The sequence below is a fragment of the Peromyscus leucopus genome, chromosome 3 (genome assembly GCF_004664715.2).
Source record: "Peromyscus leucopus breed LL Stock chromosome 3, UCI_PerLeu_2.1, whole genome shotgun sequence".
In the NCBI taxonomy this organism is placed as follows: Eukaryota; Metazoa; Chordata; class Mammalia; order Rodentia; family Cricetidae; genus Peromyscus; species Peromyscus leucopus.
Window position 1 is genome coordinate 119441835 of NC_051065.1, and position 19149 is coordinate 119460983.

A 19149-nucleotide genomic window follows, 5' to 3' on the forward strand; every position below is an offset into this window, starting at 1 on the left:
ACTCAGCTAAACTTTCAATTTATAAGAAGAGATTAGAGAAAAACTCAGAGCCAAGCATTGTGTTCCATACCTTTAATCCCAGCATTCTGGAGACAGAGGTAGGCAGATATCTGTGTTTGAGGCTAGTCTGTTCTATAGAGCAAGTTCCAGGACAACCAAGCCTAGGCAATGAAGGTAACCATTGAAAGCAGAAAGTTGGTGAAGACATACTCTAATGAGGGGCCATGTTCCAGCCCCAGGAAACAGCAGAACTTGGCAGCTTCAGCCACATGGTTGTGGCTTCAGGGTCAAGGGTAGAAGAAAGGGGTTATGGAATCTTCCTCCATGACTAAGGAAAGCCACTGAGGACAAGTGTGTGACAGGGGTGTCCCTGAATGGAGGCCTTGAGAAGCTAGTACATGAAGCTGTGAAGGTAAAGCCTGGATTGCCTTGGAGATCCCAACATGTTGGAGATGCCAGAGCAATGGGATACCTGCCGAGGAGAGCTGCTAACAGGGAGTAGAATCAGCCCAACAGAAAGAAGTGTTTCACAGTAAACAAAGCTGTATGGAGTTAGAGATCTGAAGAACGTTTTGACATTAGATATGGAAATGCAGAGTTTGTGCTTTGTCCAGCTGGTTTTTGCTCTTGCTTTGATCTAATATTTCCTCGCTATGCTCTCTTACCTATGTTTTGGAATAGTAATGTATATCCTGTGCCATTATATGTTGGAAATAGATGATCTGCTTTTTAATTTTCATTTTACAGGGAATTATATTTAAGAGATTGCATGAATCTCATAAGAGACTTTGAACTTTAGACTTTTAAATAAGTTTGAGACTGTTATAGACTGTGGGGACTTTTGAAGTAGGACTGGATACTTTTTTTTTTTTTTTTGCATTATGCTGTGGCTGCATGTCTATGGGGGCCAGGGAGTAGAATGTGGTGGTTTAAAAGAAATACCACTCCCCCACCCCAGGGAATAGCATATTTGGAGATATGGCCCTGTTGAAGTAGGTGTGGCCTTGTTGGAGGAAGTATATCACCGCGGGGATGGGCTTTGAGATCTCCTATGCTCAAGCTATGCCCAGTGTGACACACATTTCACTTTTGTTGTAGATTAAGATATAGAATGCTCTGCTCTTTCTCCAGCACCATGTCTTCCTGCATGAAGATAATGGACTAAACCTCTGAAACTGTAAGCCAGCATGAATTAAATGTTTTTCTTTATAAGAGCTACCATGGCCATGGTGTCTCTTGACAACAATAGAAACCCTAACTAAGACACATGTGGAGAATTGATATTTCTCAATAAACCTTGAATGACTGTTTTGCATATAGTTCTGTGAACCCCTTTTTACTTCAAGATATTAATTCAGAAAATTAGCTAAAACATCAATGAGAAATATACTGCTTTGCATTCTGTGTGTGTGTGTGTGTGTGTGTGTGTGTGTGTGTGTGTGTATGTATGTATGTATGTGTATCTCTGTCTTAAACAGAATCTCACTCTGAAGCCCAGACTGTCCCCAAACTACCCATGACCCTCATGCCACAGCCCCTTCGGTGTTGGAATTATAGATGTGAGCCACCATGCCCATTGGTTACCAGCTTTTAAAATAGTTTCCTTCCAAACAGTGAACACTGCCCAGGAGAGTTACTCATAATTGGGAGCCTTTGGATACCATTTATATTTATGTGGTTGTGCCATACTGTCTCATCATCCTCATCCTCAAATATATTCCTTCTGCAACTTTAAGAGTGATTAGTTTTAAAGATGACAAATTTGGACAGCTCCATATCTCCACTTTCCCCCATTCATTTGTCAGGCTGTAATATCTTGGTTTTGCTCAGAAATAAGATTCTTTTTCTTTTTAAGCATAAGTATTTCAGTATTTCATCATTTTAAATTAGCCCTTAATCTGTCCATTTACTTCACTTCTAAATGTGAGCCTAATGGTATTACTTAGTTGTTGAGAAATTTTAAAAGGAAACTACGACTGTAGAATTGTTCATCCCATTCCCCATCCTATTTTTGTTCTATGATTATATTGGATGATGATGCTTAGATTGCCATCTAGTCCAATGGACAGTTGAGAAGATTGAGTTCACACCTGTGTTGGAAATACCTCGGTGATTTATTAATGTCATATGTTTCATAAATAGTTCTGGACCCCCCTCCTTTTTTTTCACTGAGATATTAATACAAAAAGCCTACCAAAACCATCTGTAAAAAGCAGTCATTAAAATCTCACTCATTTGTGGGCAAACTCAAGGGTGTGATCTTAAGAATCTGGTTTATGAGATTCAGTTGAGTCAGTGGTGCTCTGCATAGGAAACAATGTTCTTGTTTGTCTCTCTATTGAAAACTGAATGTCTGACATTGATGCTGCCTCAGAGTCATTTCCTTGGTGTCCCCAAGCTTTAAAAAGCTTTCTTGAATAAAGCTGATTTCCTCTCTCAGAGTCTTGTACTTTTAATGGGCTTCATGCTGTTACAAATACTCAGACAAGATTTCCCTTTCAATTCTCTGAAATGGTAGATTGAGACAATTAAATTCCCTTTGTGAGTCTTTCGGAAGTAATCTTGGACGGAAGCAATGAGGAAATAATTGCAATAGATCAGTGGGTCTCTAAGCTCAGGCTCCAGACTGGCAGCATCACTTGCAAACTGGTTATGCAAGCTTTCCAACCTGCATCCAGTGAACCTGATCATGCAATTGGGAGTGCACAACCTGATGCATTTTGATTCCACAACTTCTGCTGTGAAGAAATACTTAACAATGAAACACATGTCCTCATGGATGATGGAATCTGTACTTCTGTTTGCTTTATCTCTATGTTTTTTCCTTTCCATGAAGAATTATTTTAACATGTATAAATCTTTCCATATCAATCATCTTCTTAGCCTGAAACCTCCTGACACTGCCACATGCCATTTCTGATGCGATTTGGCCACTGTCTGCTTATCTATGGAGTCATACCAGTGGCTGTCCCTCTCATTTCTGTCAAAATGCATTTCCCTTTTAAATTAAGTCTCAGGACATTCAGAAATCTTGATGCCTTCTACTTTCTTTTGTATTATTGTAGGTTCCATATCTGACATTATGGATTCATTAATGCATTAATTGAAGAAACCTGTATTGCTCTTATACATTGAAATTGACTTATGAGCCTAATTTCATTCCCGTTCCTTTGAAGGGTTAGTGTAGCAAGCATTCCAGACTTCAGTTTAATCACCTGTATAATGGGGAAACAATGTCTGTTATATAATGTGGATGTAACAGTCTTATTAAATAAGAAACACAGAGCCAAATGCAGAGTTAAAAGCCCAAGAGGTTAGAGCAGTAGCTAAGAGCTGATACTAAAAAACCTTTCTTACCCTTCGCTGCCACTGTCATCCTTCCCCTCAGAAAGAGACCTACTTCCTGTGTGTCTGTCTTTTTATTGACTTTCTGTTCTGCCTTCTCATTGGTTGTAAACCCAACCACATGACCTCTTCATCACTGCCTGTCTATACAGACCTCCAGGTCTTCTATGGTTGGTATTGAGAATAAAGGCGTGTGTCTCCAAGCTGGCTGTATCCTTGAACACACAGAGATCTGCCTGTCATGTGATAGGGATTAAAGGTATGCACCACCACTGCCCGGCTTCTGCTATGGCTTGCTATTAGCTCTGACCCCCAAGGCAACTTTATTTATTAACATACAAATAAAATCACATTTCAATACAAATAAAATATCACCATGACCAAAAAAAAAAAAAAAAAAAAAAAAAAAAAAGCCGGGCAGTGGTGGCGCACGCCTTTAATCCCAGCACTCGGGAGGCAGAGGCAGGCGGATCTCTGTGAGTTCGAGGCCAGCCTGGGCTACCAAGTGAGCTCCAGGAAAGGCGCAAAGCTACGCAGAGAAACCCTGTCTCAAAAAACCAAAAAAAAAAAAAAAAAAAAAAAAAAATCACCATAATATAATGGTTCTTATATGCCAGACTTGAATTTTAACTTTTTTTTTTTTTTTTTTGAGATAGGGTTTCCCTGTGTAGCTCTGGCTGTCATGAAACTGGCTCTGTAGACCAGGCTGGCTTGAAACATCAGAAATCCACCTTCCTCTGCCTCCCAAGTGCTGGAATTAAAGGTGTGCACCACAATGCCTGGCTGAGTTTTAATTCTTTATAATAATTAATGAACTACTTCTTACTATGGCCCCACAAAGTAAGTGTAAAGTATCATTAATATTTTTATATGAGGAAAGTAAAGCAAATAAAAGTGGTCTCACCCCAAATTAGAGCTTAGATAAAGAGCAGTTGACCTCCCAGATAGTCTAGGTGCTGATGTCATGTAATGAACACCAGTGACTATTGCTGTTCAATCAAATGCCATAGGGGGCTGGGTGGTGGTGGCCTACGCCTTTAATCCCAGCACTTGGGAGGAAGAGGCAGGTTTGGGGCCAGCCTGGGCTACAGAATGAGTTCGAGGAAAGGTGCCAAAGCTACACAGAGAAACCCTGTCTCAAAAAACAAAAAACAAAAACAAAACAAACAAGGATTCTTCTGAGTGTCAGATAAAATAAGGCAGACACTTAGCACAGGTCAGTCACTTGAACATCTTTCATATAAGCTAGATATTTTTTTGACTACTTTAAAAATATGCAATTGTGACCAGGTGGTGGTTTATATATACCTTTAATTCCAGCACTTAGGAAAAAGAGGCAGGCAGATCTCTTAGTTTATGGTCAGCCTGATCTATAGAGGGAGTTCCAGAATAGCCAAGGCTACACAGAAAAATCCTGTCTCAAAAAAATGATACATGTAATTATGTATAGCAGCATATACTAATAATATATGCACCACTAATTCCAGTGCCTAGGAGTCAGAGTCATGAGACTCATGAATTCCATATCAACCTGAGATATACTGTAAGATGCTATCATGAAACAAGACAAAAGAAAATGCAGTTACACAGAAGTGAAAATGTAGGAGCAAAATATTCTGAGGATATCATGATTCTGCTGTTCATGTGAATTATTGTACACTGTGAGGCAATGCATCACCTTATCTTTGAGGAGGACAGAGACCTGAAATTAGTTTCCAAGGATAAAATTCAAATATTGCATATGAGTTGTGCTCCTTCTAGCTATTCCTTGCCTTTTCTAGTTTGTCAGCCCTGACTGTATGTCTTAGCTTTCTGCCTCTGCCATCTTCAAAGCCAAGGATGTCATAACTTATGTCACATCTGCCCCAACTCTTACTCTCTGCTCTTTCTCTTTCACTTTTGAGGATGATGATATTGGACCATTGTAGTCAGAAGTTTTCCTGTCTCCTACCTGGTCCCGCAGCTGCTTGGTATGAAGTAAACACACAGAGGCTTATATATTATTTATAAACTGTATGGCCTGTGGGTCAGACTTCTTGCTAGCTAGCTCTTATAATTTAACTCAACCCATTAATATTTATCTATATGTTGCCACATGGCCATGGCATTACAGTTCTGCTGGCATCTTGTTGCTCTTTTGGCGGCAGGCTGGCATCTCCTCCACTCCACCCTTCTTCCTCTCATCTTCAGTTTGAATGTACCACCTACCCTTATCCTAACCTGTCATAGGCCGATGCAGCTTTATGTATCAACCAATCAGAGCAACACATATTCACAGTGTACAGAAAGACATCCCACCATAGACCATCCAGAATGATTTCTCCATATTAGGGTTCATAATTCAATTCCACCTTCAGAGACACTTGAGTCACAAAAGACAACATAGCCATTGGAGAGGAGGACCAGCACACAAACTAGTGAGGAGTGGAATCAGCAGATATTTTGGCAAAGTGATATTTGGATATGACTTGTTCTATGTCTACTTCTTTCATCAGCCAAACAAGAAGGGATATGAAATGAAATAGCTCCTATTCACTGAGAGTAGGATTCAATAAGTGGTTGATGGTAAAATAGCAATCAATGTCCAGATACTTGATGAGCTTGAATGGCAAGCTTAAGCATAAGGTACTCAAAGCAAATACTCAGTAAATAACATTTACATGGTGCACAAACCATAGAAATGATAAAAAGAAAGGTTTCCCCAAAGCTTAACTGATAACACCCTGTCTGTTCTGAGGGCAATATTTAAATAGAGTCCCATTCCCTCAATCTGTTTTATGTAATACTGGAATGAAGATGGGCATTTATCTGCCTAAGAATAATTCTAGACACCCATATGCTTCAAAAAATATATTCAGTTAAAGGTTTAATTGTTCTTCCATGAGTCCAAATGTCCTAGTTACAGTTGATGTATGATAACTCACTTGGGAACCTGAGGAACTATGGTACACTTTCCACTCACATTCACAAAATACAAGCTTGTCTCTAACTCAGAAGCAGGTAGAACTCTGAAAGACAAGGCATGGATGCTTACCAATACAGCAAGATATCTTTCCAAGGCCCACCATAGATAGACCTTTGCTGCTGTTTCTCTCTCTCTCTCTCTCTCTCTCTCTCTCTCTCTCTCTCTCTCTCTCTCTCTCTCTCTCCTCCCTCCCTCCCTCCCTCCCTCCCTCCCTCCCTCCCTCCCTCTCTCTCTCTCTCTCTCTCTCTCTCTCTCTCTCTCTCTCTCTCTCTCTCTCTCTCCCACCTCTCCCTCCCTCCACCCTCCTCTCTTCATTCTCAATCAGATCATGCCTCCCTGGAGCTCTCCCTGGAACAGTGTTGATAAAGCATACTGTGGCCTTGCAGCCTCCCCCCCCCCCCCCCCCGCTCTCCTTGCAACTGAGAGCTAAGAGCTCCAGAGAACTTGGAATTTAAACTTTTTTATCAGTGCCCCTGACTTCTAGCTCATGGCTAAGCCAAGGAGTATGGAGTTTGCCTTGAAATCCTTCAAGAATCAGAGGCTTTCTCTGTTCTGTGGAATTGAAAACACCCTCTTCCTTTAAAACACCATCATGCTATCTGTGGTATGAAGCTATACCTCTCCTGAGATGCTGTTAATGGGAGGTTAGAAGGGTCTGTATCTCCCTTAAGAACGTCTGTCCTGGCATACATAATGTTTGTCTTTATTAGCAAAGCTCTTTCTCGGATTTGGAGGTTTGCTTCTCCCATATTGATAATTCTCCTAACTAGCCTACACCCTACTCTTGCTAACAGCTAGTATTTGAAAAAAAAAAAAAAAAAATTCCTTTACCTCCCCATGCAGGTATACTGGTCTGCTGTAAGCTGGTGCTGTGGCCACAAAGCAGTAAGAAAAATTATTGATTTTATGGTTCCTTTGAATAAGAGGATTCAAATTCCATAGTTTCTTTTCATGCCCTTGGAGAATGGTAGACAGGCCTTATCAATCATGCTCAGGAGAGCATGAAGGACAGACACACAGGCAGGCCTGTGACTTCTCTGAGAATGCCCTCTTCTCTTTTGAATCAGCAGGTTTACTTCCTCCAAACTCACCCACATCCTCAGAGGATCAGAGCAATGGTGTTCTCTCATTTTTCTTGTCTCTAACTGTACAGCCTGGTAGACTACAAAGAAGGGAATACTGGCATTTTCAGGGTTGAGTCTTTTCTTAGACTTAAAGCTCTATGAATAAATTGGACATTGAGTTCCATTTTTCAAGTAAACAGTCTCCATTTATTTGCATATCAATTCACAAAATATAAGCTGAGTTCCTACTATGTTCTTGGCTCCTTGCAAGGTGTCCTGAATATTCTAATGCAGAGGAGAATAAACAAAGTTGTTCCTGTATTTCATGAATTTATAGGAAAGAAGACTTCATAAAATTAAGTAAATGAATTAAGTAATTTTCTCTACAATGAGGGCTGACTCAAGAATCAGGAGCAAGCACTAATTGAAATACATTAACATCTATAGAGCCCCACAACAACCCCATGAAGAACAGGTGATTTCTGTCTTATGTCAACTCAGTCTAAGATCACAGGTTTCCTCCAAGTTGGAACCAGTCTTCTGCTTCAAGTGCTCACCCAAAGCACAAAGTGCCCAGGGAACCTGCAGTCAATTAGATTTGACACTCCCTGAGAAAGCCAGAAAACCATAACACCAAATCATGGCAACTGGTTCTATATCCAGACTGCATGTTGCATCTCATCACCATGGTAATGAGATGCAGCCCTTGCTAACCTCTCCCTGGACCCCCCTGATCTTCCATCCCCAGGGGAGCTTCTTGAAGATCATTTATGAAAATCAGCAGTAAGCACCAGTGGCCTTTGGAGCCTCTCAGAGAGTGCTTAATGCAGTAATTGTTTACTCTGATTTGTAATGAGCAAGAGTAACACAGTGATGCAAATTTATTTTCCTGAATGTATTCCAGAGCAGAAGGCACCTTGAAGGGCAGGACTCATTTTTTTTTCTCCCACTGAGAATTACCCTGTCATGATTTTTGCAGTCGAACCCCATGGCTTCCCCTCAAAACACAGCTTGCTTTAGATTTACCTAAGGTGAAATTGCTGAGATAAAGTGTTATCATACGAAGGATTAGTTATCAATTTCTTACCTCCAAAGTGGGAGAAACCATTGCCGTGGAACCAAGAATAATATGAAAGGGGTAGCTTATTCATTCAAATAATCAGCAGTTTTGTTTCTCTGCCTTTTACCAGGCAACAGACAGTAGCTAATGCCTACTTGACTCAGAGTGGTCATTTTGAAATAGCTAAGAAGAAACAATAAACACCGACCAGATGCAATCTACTGTAAAAATAAACAAGCCTAAAACATTTTACGACATATGTGTGTTGTGTAAAGTGGGATTTCTGAGATGTGTGAGTTTCCTCGTGTTTAGACAAGGCTTCTTTCTCTCAGTTGGGCTTTTGTAACTGCAGTGGGGGGCAGGGGTACGCGGCTGGGGAACAAGGGCCTTGTAAATGGGCCCTTACCAGCTGCTTTGTCTTGTCTTCTAAATTGCTTGAAAATCTATTAAGATATATGATCCACATAAAGTAGGACCAGAGGGTTCCTCTGTCGTAGGCCCTAGGGATTGGATTTTACTTTATCACCCATTAGCAAAGAAGGAATTTCATCAGTAGGCTTACCCTTCTCTCACCCCTGAGGGCTATGAAAATCCCAAAGATTAGCCTCTCTAGGATATAAGCGGAGATGTAAACACCCAGATAGCCATTTGTTAGGCAGACATGCCAGCAACTGTGGGATGCCCTAGAATGGCTGAGGTGTAAGTCCTGAATAGGGAAGGGAGTGAGGTTTGTGTAGAGAACTGGCCACTGAAACAAACGTGCAAAATATTAGACAGATAGGAACAGACCTTTATTTTTTTTACTTACTAATTTTAAAAGATTTTTTTTCATTTTTATTTTATGTGTATGAGTGTTTTGCCTGGATACGTATCTGTGCATCATGTACACACAGTGCTCAAGGAGGCTACAATAGGGTGTGAGATACTCTAGAACTGGAGCTTAAGATGGTTGTTAGTTTTTTTTTTTTTTTTTTTTTTTTTATTTTACTGTTTTTCTTACTCTTGGCTTGCTTTCAAGGGTTGCCCTCATGGGATGGTTCATTTGCATTGTCAAATTTACTTGATTTATCACCAGGGAAAATTTCAGGGTGTCTCTGTGAGGGGGGTTTCTACACCAGTTTAGCTGAAGAAGCAGAAAAACCCACACTGGATGTGAGTGAGAGTATCCTACTGCTTGGGGTCCTCTTGCATGAAGTGCCAGTCTCCCCTTCTGCTCCCTGACTACAGGTGCAATGCGACCAGCTGCCTCATGTTCCTGCCACCAAACCCTCTCCATGGCCAGGAGCTGTGTTCTTTTTTAAACCCTGAGCCCAAATAAACCCTTCCTTGGGTTGCTTTTGATAGGTATTTTATTCCCAGAAAGAAATCTATCTATCTATTATCAGTCTGTCTGTCCATCTGATTATCTATCTCCTACTTGTTAAAAGCATTCTTTCTAAGGCATCGTTCAGGTCTTGCCTTCTGGATTCTGGGCTGCATCATGATTACAGCATTGTAACTGAGTATCCAACTTTGATACACAAAAAGAGAAACACAGCACTATCATCCTTGGCAAGAGGAAAGGAAACTGACTCTTATGTCTAGGTAGGCAGAATAAAGCAGAGATTTGAACCATTAGCTGATAAATGTAATTGCGTGGACCAAAAGTACCAACTGGAGGGCAGCTGATTGTGTTGGAGCAAAAGCCATGTTTTGTTTGGCTTGCACTGCCTATTAGGACTCCTGAATAAATTTCTTAACAGTCGACTTCATTAGGCCCAATGAGATGACAGCCCCTTGACTCATTCCTTTGTGCTATATACTGGCTCTAGCTAGTGAACACTTACTTGTGATTCTGTCATGGGCCAGCCACTTTCCTCTAGCTTTTTCTCATTGGTTATTATCTGAAGTATGGGTTTCTCAGCTAACTTTTTCACTCTATTGGTAGACCTCAATGATATTACTTAGCCCCTCCCTATTACTAAACTTATTCATGCCCAGTGTCCCAGTTTGTAGCACAGTTTTGGCTTCATTTATTTTCCCAAATAAGTCATGGGGATTTCAGAGAACCAGTTTATGTAATTTGTTGGATGGTCCAAGCTCCCAGGAACTATGCATAACCTAAGCCAAACACATGGAATCATTCCTGTGTGAATGCACAACTGTGGTCTCACCTCTTAGAGTCAGCACAGGGCTTCTTGATTCAGCTATCTTGTATTGTGCAGGAATAATAAGAACACAATACACACTCCCTCCCTCCACCCCATCCTCTAAGATTGGCAGCCCCATCTCCTCAGTCTGCATTTATTAGCAAAGAGATGATTGCCTTCCGTTTATCTGTGACTGGATTTTGCTTAAAGAGAGTGGCTTCCTGCCAAAATGAGATGCATGCTTAATGAACTTGAATGCTCAGAAGCCCGAGCCTCTCAGAAATCCTCCATGTCAGGCTGCAGCTATGTGGAAAATGGAGAAGATTCCAGAAGGTATATCCAGAGTGAGTCACATCTTTGACATTAGTTTTCTGTGCAGGTAGTTCCCCTGAAAGTCCTGTAAAATCTCATTTTATTTTCTAAAAACAATTTGAGGTAGGAACCTGATAATATAATTTTATTTTTTTCTAGTAGGTTACAGGTTTTTGAGAGAGAGACAGAGACAGACAGAGAGAGAGACAGAGAATCAGGGGGAAAAAAAGGGTAACATTCGTGTGTATAGAATGTGTGCCAAATAGTATTAAATTCGCCTTTAGTTTTGAAATCTTTCCATTTCGGTAAGAGGCTGCTAAAACCTTGTGACTTCAATATGGGACAGAATGTATGTTTAGAACACACAGTTGTATCTCCCTCAAAAACAGGAAATTGCACAAGTTGAAGAAATGATGACTGCAGAGATATCCAGGCTCACCTAGGTTTTTCAATCCTCTAGGAGATTAGATGGCAGGAATAAAATGAGTCCTGAGGATTGCATGATTTCAGGCTAGGTAATATGGCACAGTTTTTTTTTTTTTTTTTTTTTTTTCTTTTCAGAAACACAGAGTGATGGTTTGCAAAACCTGGTGGCTGCTACGCCCAAGCATCTGAAGAATGAGAGACTGTAGCCTGTCCAGTTATGAACTTGAGGTTACAATGCCAGAGCAGCCACCTGCCCCACCATTAACTCTTTGATTTACATGTGGCAGGCTGCATCTCATCTCACTGGCAATGAAGTTGTAATAATGTGGTCCCTGACCTCACCAGCATACCCCATACGTCCCTGTTCCCCAGTACATCAAGCCGCACACTACGATGAAAATTGGTGTTCTGAAGCATGGATTTACCAGAGATTCCCTGGGGACCAGAGAGAGTTAATACTGTTTTCCAACCTGCCTAATTTACTCCAAGAGGGTGTTATGTCCTATGGGGAAATGGGAATGCATGAGTGCCTGGAGAGAAGGGAGTGTTGGTGTGTGTGTGTGTGTGTGTGTGTGTGTGTGTGTGTGTGTGTGTGTGTGTGTTGGATTAGGGAGGTTAGAGAAAATCCAAAAAACGACAACAGCCCTCCTTCCAAAGTGTCACAGTACAACCCATTTGCTTATAACTCTGCTCTTAGCCCACAGTGACATTCCAGCAGTCTTTCAAGATAAAATGTGAGATTCATTCTTTTGTTGTTCCTTTGTTTCTCCTGTTCACGGCTGCCTGTGCAGAATAACAGAGCCAGTGTGGAGAATAAACAAGACAGGATGCTCATGATGCAGCCATCTTTACATCCCTCAGTCAGTCATTTCTTAGCCTTGGAGCTGTCAAGTAAGAGGGCAGAATTAGATGGCCTCTAAGGGGCCTTTGCGTCCTGAGTTTGTGCTGTAAATGCTTGCATATGTCCACTCTTAGCTTGGCGTCTTTGAATTGCAATCTACTTTAAATACGAATAGCTTCTTTTCCCCTCTTTACTCAGAATACTATCTAAAATGAATTTATGTCTTTCCTCATAATAGAATACTTAACAACAAATGAAGCTGGAGGGACTGCTGGGTTGCGTTATTAGCAGATAACAGAGCATAATTGCCCTAACCTTTAACCACTGCCAGTCGTGAACCATGTGAAGGGCTTGGACATTACAGAAGCAGTCAGCCATGACCTTCTAACCCTTTACTCCTCCCATTGTGCCCTGATGAGTGACTCTGGTGTCTATCAGGAGTCCTTGGTCCTTAAGTATATCCCAGCAGGGAGGTGGGATCCTGAATGCCTCACTGTAATGGCTGTATGCAGAGCATCTCCAAACCATGAAATTTCACACAGGGTCCTAGTTCTGGGGGTGAGATCAACAAGGAAAGTAGGAAGGCTTTTTCCTGCGAGAAAACGTGTTTATATTTCCCTGTTGTCCTTCCTGAAGCAGGCAATGCTTTTTGAAATTTTCATTCTGAGCTTAGAATATAATTCCTATAGCTGGTCACGTAACTCACTTTAATGCAGTAGCCACAAGCCACATGCACACGCTGTATTTAAGTGAATTGAATTTGTATAAAATTCAAAATCTAGTTCCTTAGTCACTCTAGTCACATCGAAGGACCCCATAGTTGCATGTGGCTCAAGGCCCCTGGGTAGACTGTTTAATGTACAGTACAGACACATAATATTACTGATATCAGAGAAAACATTTGCTAGACCATTCGGAGAGACAGTAGGGTTGGCTTATTTTTATTGTTTATTTTTGTATTTTGCCACAGAGTCTCCCTCTTTATCCCATATTGGTTTGTATCTCATTGTGTAGCCCAGCATACCCTGGAACTCACACCATTGTCATTGCCAAGCCTCCTGAATGCTAGAATTATAGGTGTGAGATAATACACTGGGTAGAATGTTTAAACCGTTAGGGGTCATTTATTTTAGTTTCATTTTCCCTAATTCATCCATCCATCCATCCATCCATCCATCCATGCATCCATGCCTTCATTCATTCACTCAAAACACATTAATTTGAAGGCAATGTGGAAAAATAAGACATATACCTAATGATTACTATAGGTCAGCTATCATTCAAAGAGCTTTCCAAGTTGTGATTGATCCCTCCAAAGTAGGCACATCAAACTATATCACAGAAGAGAAAACAAGCTAAGAATCTCTTATTTTGTCAGGGCAGAGATAGTCAGTAAATACTTCAGATTTCTAAGGTCATGGTACTCTGTGGTAAAAATGGCTTCTGGAATATTCTTACAAACAGTTAAGCTGATGGGCTAGATCATCATTATGAGAGGTAATCAAGTGTTTAGACAAGGAGAAGCCCTCTTATTAGTTGTGGAATGGAGAGTGGTCAGCCCTGAAACAGTATACACACAAATAACAAAAAGTGGACTCAGCAATTTGTATTTATATAAATGTTGTATATACATATACCATGCACATATGCATATGTACATAAGAATAATAATCAAAGAAAAATAGGCTATCAACTTGAGGGGCCCACGTGGAAAGGGCTGGGGGCCTGGGAGGGGCTGGAGGGAAGAAAGAGAGCTGAGAAAGTAATGTAATTCTATTTTCATTAAAGCCATGTTTTTATAAATTTTATTTTATAATTTAATTTAATTTTACATATCAGCCACGGATTCCCTTGTTCTCCCCCACCCAGCCTTCCCCCCAGCCCACCCCGCATTCCCATCTCCTCCAGGGCAAAGACTCCCCTGAGGATTGAGATCAACCTGGTAGATTCAGTCCAGGCAGGTCCAGCCCCCTCCTTCCAGGCTGAGCCAAGTGTCCCTGTATAAGTCCCAGGTTCCAAACTGCCAGCACGTGCACTGAGGACAGGTCCCAGTCCCACTGCCTGGATGCCGCCCAAACAGGTCAAGCTAATCCAACAGTCTCACTTATCCAGAGGGCCTGATCCAGTTGGGGGCTCCTCAGCTATTGGTTTATAGTTCATGTGTTTCCATTCGTTTGGCTATTTGTCCCTGTGCTTCTTCCAACCTTGGTCTCAACAATTCTCGCTCATACAAACCCTCCTCTTTCTCATCAATTAGACTCCTGGCGCTCCACCTGGGGCCTGGCCATGGATCTCTGCATCCGGTTCCCTCAGTCATTGGATGAGGTTTCTAGCACGATAATTAGGGTGTTTGGCCATCCTATCACCAGAGTAGGTCAGTTCGGGCTGTCTCTTGACCATTGCCAGTAGTCTATTGTGGAGGTATCTTTGTGGATTTCTGTGGGCCTCTCTAGCACTTTGCAAAAACATGTTTTAAAAAAGATAGTGCTTAGCCGGGCGGTGGTGGCGCACGCCTTTAATCCCAGCACTCGGGAGGCAGAGGCAGGCGGATCTCTGTGAGTTCGAGGCCAGCCTGGGCTACCAAGTGAGTTCCAGGAAAAGGCGCAAAGCTACGCAGAGAAACCCTGTCTCGAAAAACCAAAAAAAAAAAAAAAAAAAGATAGTGCTCATATATATTTGGGAATCTATATCCTGGTTTTCACAGGAACCTGGAATTTTCTCCTTAAAGATTTTCTCCTTAAATACCAGTTTAGATAGAATATGGGAGGAAATGAAACAAAAGAAGTAGACAGATTACATGAATAGCTTGAAGTTTTACATGCAAGGATTTGTATTTACAGTTGCTTTGTTTTGAGCAGGCATAGACTTTTGCCTTCTGTGCAGCCTGCATGGTCCCAGGCTTTGCAGGTGAAAATAAGTGTGAGGTATTTGATATGCAGTGCGTTTCTTCTCTGCAAAGCAATCCAGCTGAAAGGAAGGAACTGCACTTCAGACTTGATATGTTTTATCCCTTGGCAACCTACTGCAGTGATATTACAAACATCGAGACTGCGAGACTAATGGAAGTAAACATTGTAAAAGCTGTGAAAGAGGTGGTAAAATATTCCCTCCTTCGTACAAGAATAATACACCGAGTACCCACTATGTGCTAGGTTTGTTCTATACCCAAGCTTGGGAAAAGGTACAGTCCCTTCTCTCCAGGAGAAAACGATTAGACATGGACCGTTACACAATGAACTATAAAATAATCAGTAGGGTTGGTGAATGTTGAACAGCTAACTCTTCAGGAAAAAAAAATAGAGCCAGAATCATATCATTTGCACTTATGGCGCAGTGAATAAATATTCCTACCAGAGCTGATGTTAAGTTACCAACATTATCTCAATGAATGTTGAGAGCTAGGGTGTTACTGGCTATTATAAGAAGTATTAGCCAGCTCCACCCAGCATGCTGAATATTGTATTATGCCAGTGGTTCTCAACCTGTGTGGGTCACAACCCCTTTGGGGTAGTCAAATGATCCTTTACAGGGACACCTAAGACCATCAGAAAATACAAATATCTTCATTATGATTCATAACAGCAGCAAAATTAGTTATGAAGCAGCAACAAAAATAATTTTATAGTTGGGTGTCACCCTAACATGAGGAACTTTATTAAAGGGTTGCAGATTTCAGAAGTTTGAGAATCACTGTAATGCTGTAGTGTCATAAACTCTTCCTATTGTATTAGCATGCATATATGTACATATATATATGAAGCAATGTTATTTAAAATTATATAGTACAAATCTTATGATAATATAGCGTATTAGTTAAGAGTTTATGTTTGGGGATCAGAGCAGTATAACTTTAAATGTCAACATACCTACTTACTAGCTACATAATTTAGTAATGTCTTTATCCTCCTATACCCCAGTTTACATATCTACTTAGTGGGAGAATCCATCCCCTAGGGTTCTTGAAGGATGGACATTGAAATGCTTGTCAGTTTTCCAATGTGTAGTAGATGACTAATGCATAGTAGGTGCTCTATAGATGTTTGCTGAATGTCTGAATGAGTAGATTGCAAGTAACAACATCACTTCAGTCTAAAGCAGATGATCGTAAGGCCCTAGAGAAGGAAAAATTAAATCCATTGTACATTAATGAATCTTTGACAGATGAAAAAAAAAAAGATTTAAATTGTACCTGGAACCTCAGCAGGAGTCCCCTAAGCCCAGCAAGCAGAGACTGTTTCTGGACAGGTGCACTGGTGGTCTTATGGCTGATAATGGTCCTTACAGAGATAGCTTGTACTTTAGTCTGATACACTTACTACTTCCTTTCTTTTCTTTTTTTTAAAATTTGAATTATTTATTCATTTTATATTCCAACCACAGATCAGCCTTCATCCTCCCTCCCACTCTCCCCAACCCCACCTAAAACCCCCCATTCCCCCCCCCACTCACCCCTCCTCCCCTCCTCCAAAAGGGTAAGTTCTCCCATGAGGGGACAGCAAAGCCTGGTACATTCAGTTGAGGCAGGACCAAGCCCCTCCCCCATGCCTCAAGGGTAAGCAAGATGTCTGACCATAGGTAACAGGATCTAGAAAGCCAGCTCATGCACCAGGAATCGATCCTGATCACACTGCCAGTATGAACTCACTCATAATGTAAAGCAAAGGACAATCAGACTACTTCTTTTCTTAAAATCAACTGGCAGCATCCACAAACCTGCCTCTGCTGTGAATGCATGAATGTCTCCTGGCAGATGATAGCCGAGTTCTGACAATCTTTCCCAAGGCTTTGTTGAAGTCTTCGGAACATCATGCAAACATTCTTTTACCAATAGCCTTTGTTTATTAAAGCCACAGGAGCTGGAGTAGGAGATGTATTAATGATGGGGCCTATTCTCTATTGTGTTTTACTAATATTCCATTTCAGCAGCAGAAATACTGAATGCCTGCCTGCTGGTGAAATGCAATTTCTTGAGTATCACATATTTAAAGGACATCATATTTCATCTCTCCATGCCTGAGGTTTATCCAAACAAAGGAAATGGGTTGTTACCAAGGAAAGCATAACTCAAAATTCCAATTATAACTGTTAAACCACATGTGAAATTACTTTTAATAATTAAAAATGGCTCTTGCCACTCGGCAATCCTGACTCAATATTAAGTCTGCTGCCATTTTAAGGAGAGCTAATAATCCCTAGTAAATTCAGATGACCTTAATTGTCTTCACAGCCACCCTTCAGTGACCTTTATCGCTTAGATGGTTAAAATCTAAAATAAATGATACTAACACATCTGTCCCGCAAGGGCATTGTGTGCATTTCTACTATGCATCTATTGTTTCCAAAATACCTTTCCTCACACAAGCTGAGCTTGCTTTGAGGAAAAGGAATCTTATTATGGGTACATTTTAAAATTCACATTTTCAAGTGCAGAGGAAAGAAAATGTCAATAAGAAAATAGTCATGTGGGAGAAGAGGCTAAAGAGGAAAATATGAGCCGCTGTAAAGGAACGGAGGTGCAGTAGAGGGTTAGTAATTACAAAGTTCACTGCTAAAACACAATTGTAGCACTGAACCGTGAAGAAGCAGAAGAGAGCAGCGCATCTACCACCAGAAGCAAGAAATGAATGTAAATTTTTGCACCGTGGGTACTATTTCTCTTTACTAGTGATGGAGAGATTTAAAGAGCTTGTATCATCAAGGATGGAGTAGTGTCAACTGCTTACCAACAGAGCCTGATTTTATAACCAGATCGGGGACTATACTCAGATTCAAATCCATAGCTGGTCTCCTTGGGCTTACAAAAGCAGTGTAGGCATCTTGAATGTAAATGTTTCTCATGTTTTGTAAAAATGGATTTGAATGTCATATCATTGTGGTTGAAATTTCCACTTAATTATGGACCATTGTTTGGTAAAATCTGTTCTCCTATGCATGTATGCATTGATTTAGTCAGTCAATCATTATACGCATCCAGCAAATATTTTCAGTGTTTATACTATACATTTGTACAATATTTGTTTTTTTTAAATACAGATATGGCATACATTTTTCTTGTTTTCTAAAAAGAATATACAATGGAAAATGTATGGAAAAGGGAGATTTTATGGTGAATTATAAACTGAAACAATGAATGTACATACAATGGTTAAATAGAAATATACCATTTGTAACATATCCTCAAAGTCTACCTGCTTGAGCTCTCCCAAAAAGGAGAAGATAGTCTCCTTGCACTCTTAGAACTCAGGTACCAGCAAAAAGCAAGACTGTCTTTGAGTTCTAGTAAACACTAGTTAGGAGTCCCTCAACAGCCCATTGTCTGTGGTACCAAAGGAAAGCTAAGACTCCTGCCTCTTAGCAGTAGAACCTATATTCAGGTACACACCTAAACAAGCTCTTCCATCAAAGCAACTACTTATCCACAAATTCCAGGACACTCCTTCTCCCCTTCTCTGAAACAAATGACTTCCAATTGTTTTCTTCCCATCATACTTCCCATGAAGTTAAAATTCTTTGCTTGGATACAGGTTCTACAGCTGTTGGTCTGCATATAGGAGACAAATGTATAACTGGGTCTGTTTGAAGGGTCCCTGGCAGTGTGACCAGGATCTATCCCTGGTGCATGAGCTGACTTTCTGGATCTCATTACCTAAGGTAGGACAGCTTGCTCACCCTTGAGGCAGCGGGGAGGGGCTTGGTCCTGCCTCCACTGTATGTACCAGCCTTTACTGCCCCCCCATGGGAGGACTTACCCTTTTGGAGGAGGGGATAGAGGGTAAGAAGGGCAAGAAGAGGGATAGAGGGTAAGGGGGGCAGGGGGCGGAGCGAGAGGAGATATGAGAGGGGGTTCTGTGCTTGGTATTTTTAAATTTTTTAATTAAAATAATAATAATAATAATAATAATAATAATAATAATAATAATAAAGTTCTTTGCTTAGACTCTCATGAGACCTTACCTGAGCTAACCTGGCTACTACAGATGGTGTTCTATTTTATTCCAGGTTTCTAT

The 19149-nt window shown here is 40.8% G+C and overlaps 1 pseudogene; it reads left to right on the forward strand.

Moving 5' to 3' along the window:
- Positions 1-15030: 15030 nt before the first annotated feature.
- The window catches only part of LOC114695389, a 91184-nt pseudogene continuing 87065 nt past the window's right edge, over positions 15031-19149 (forward strand).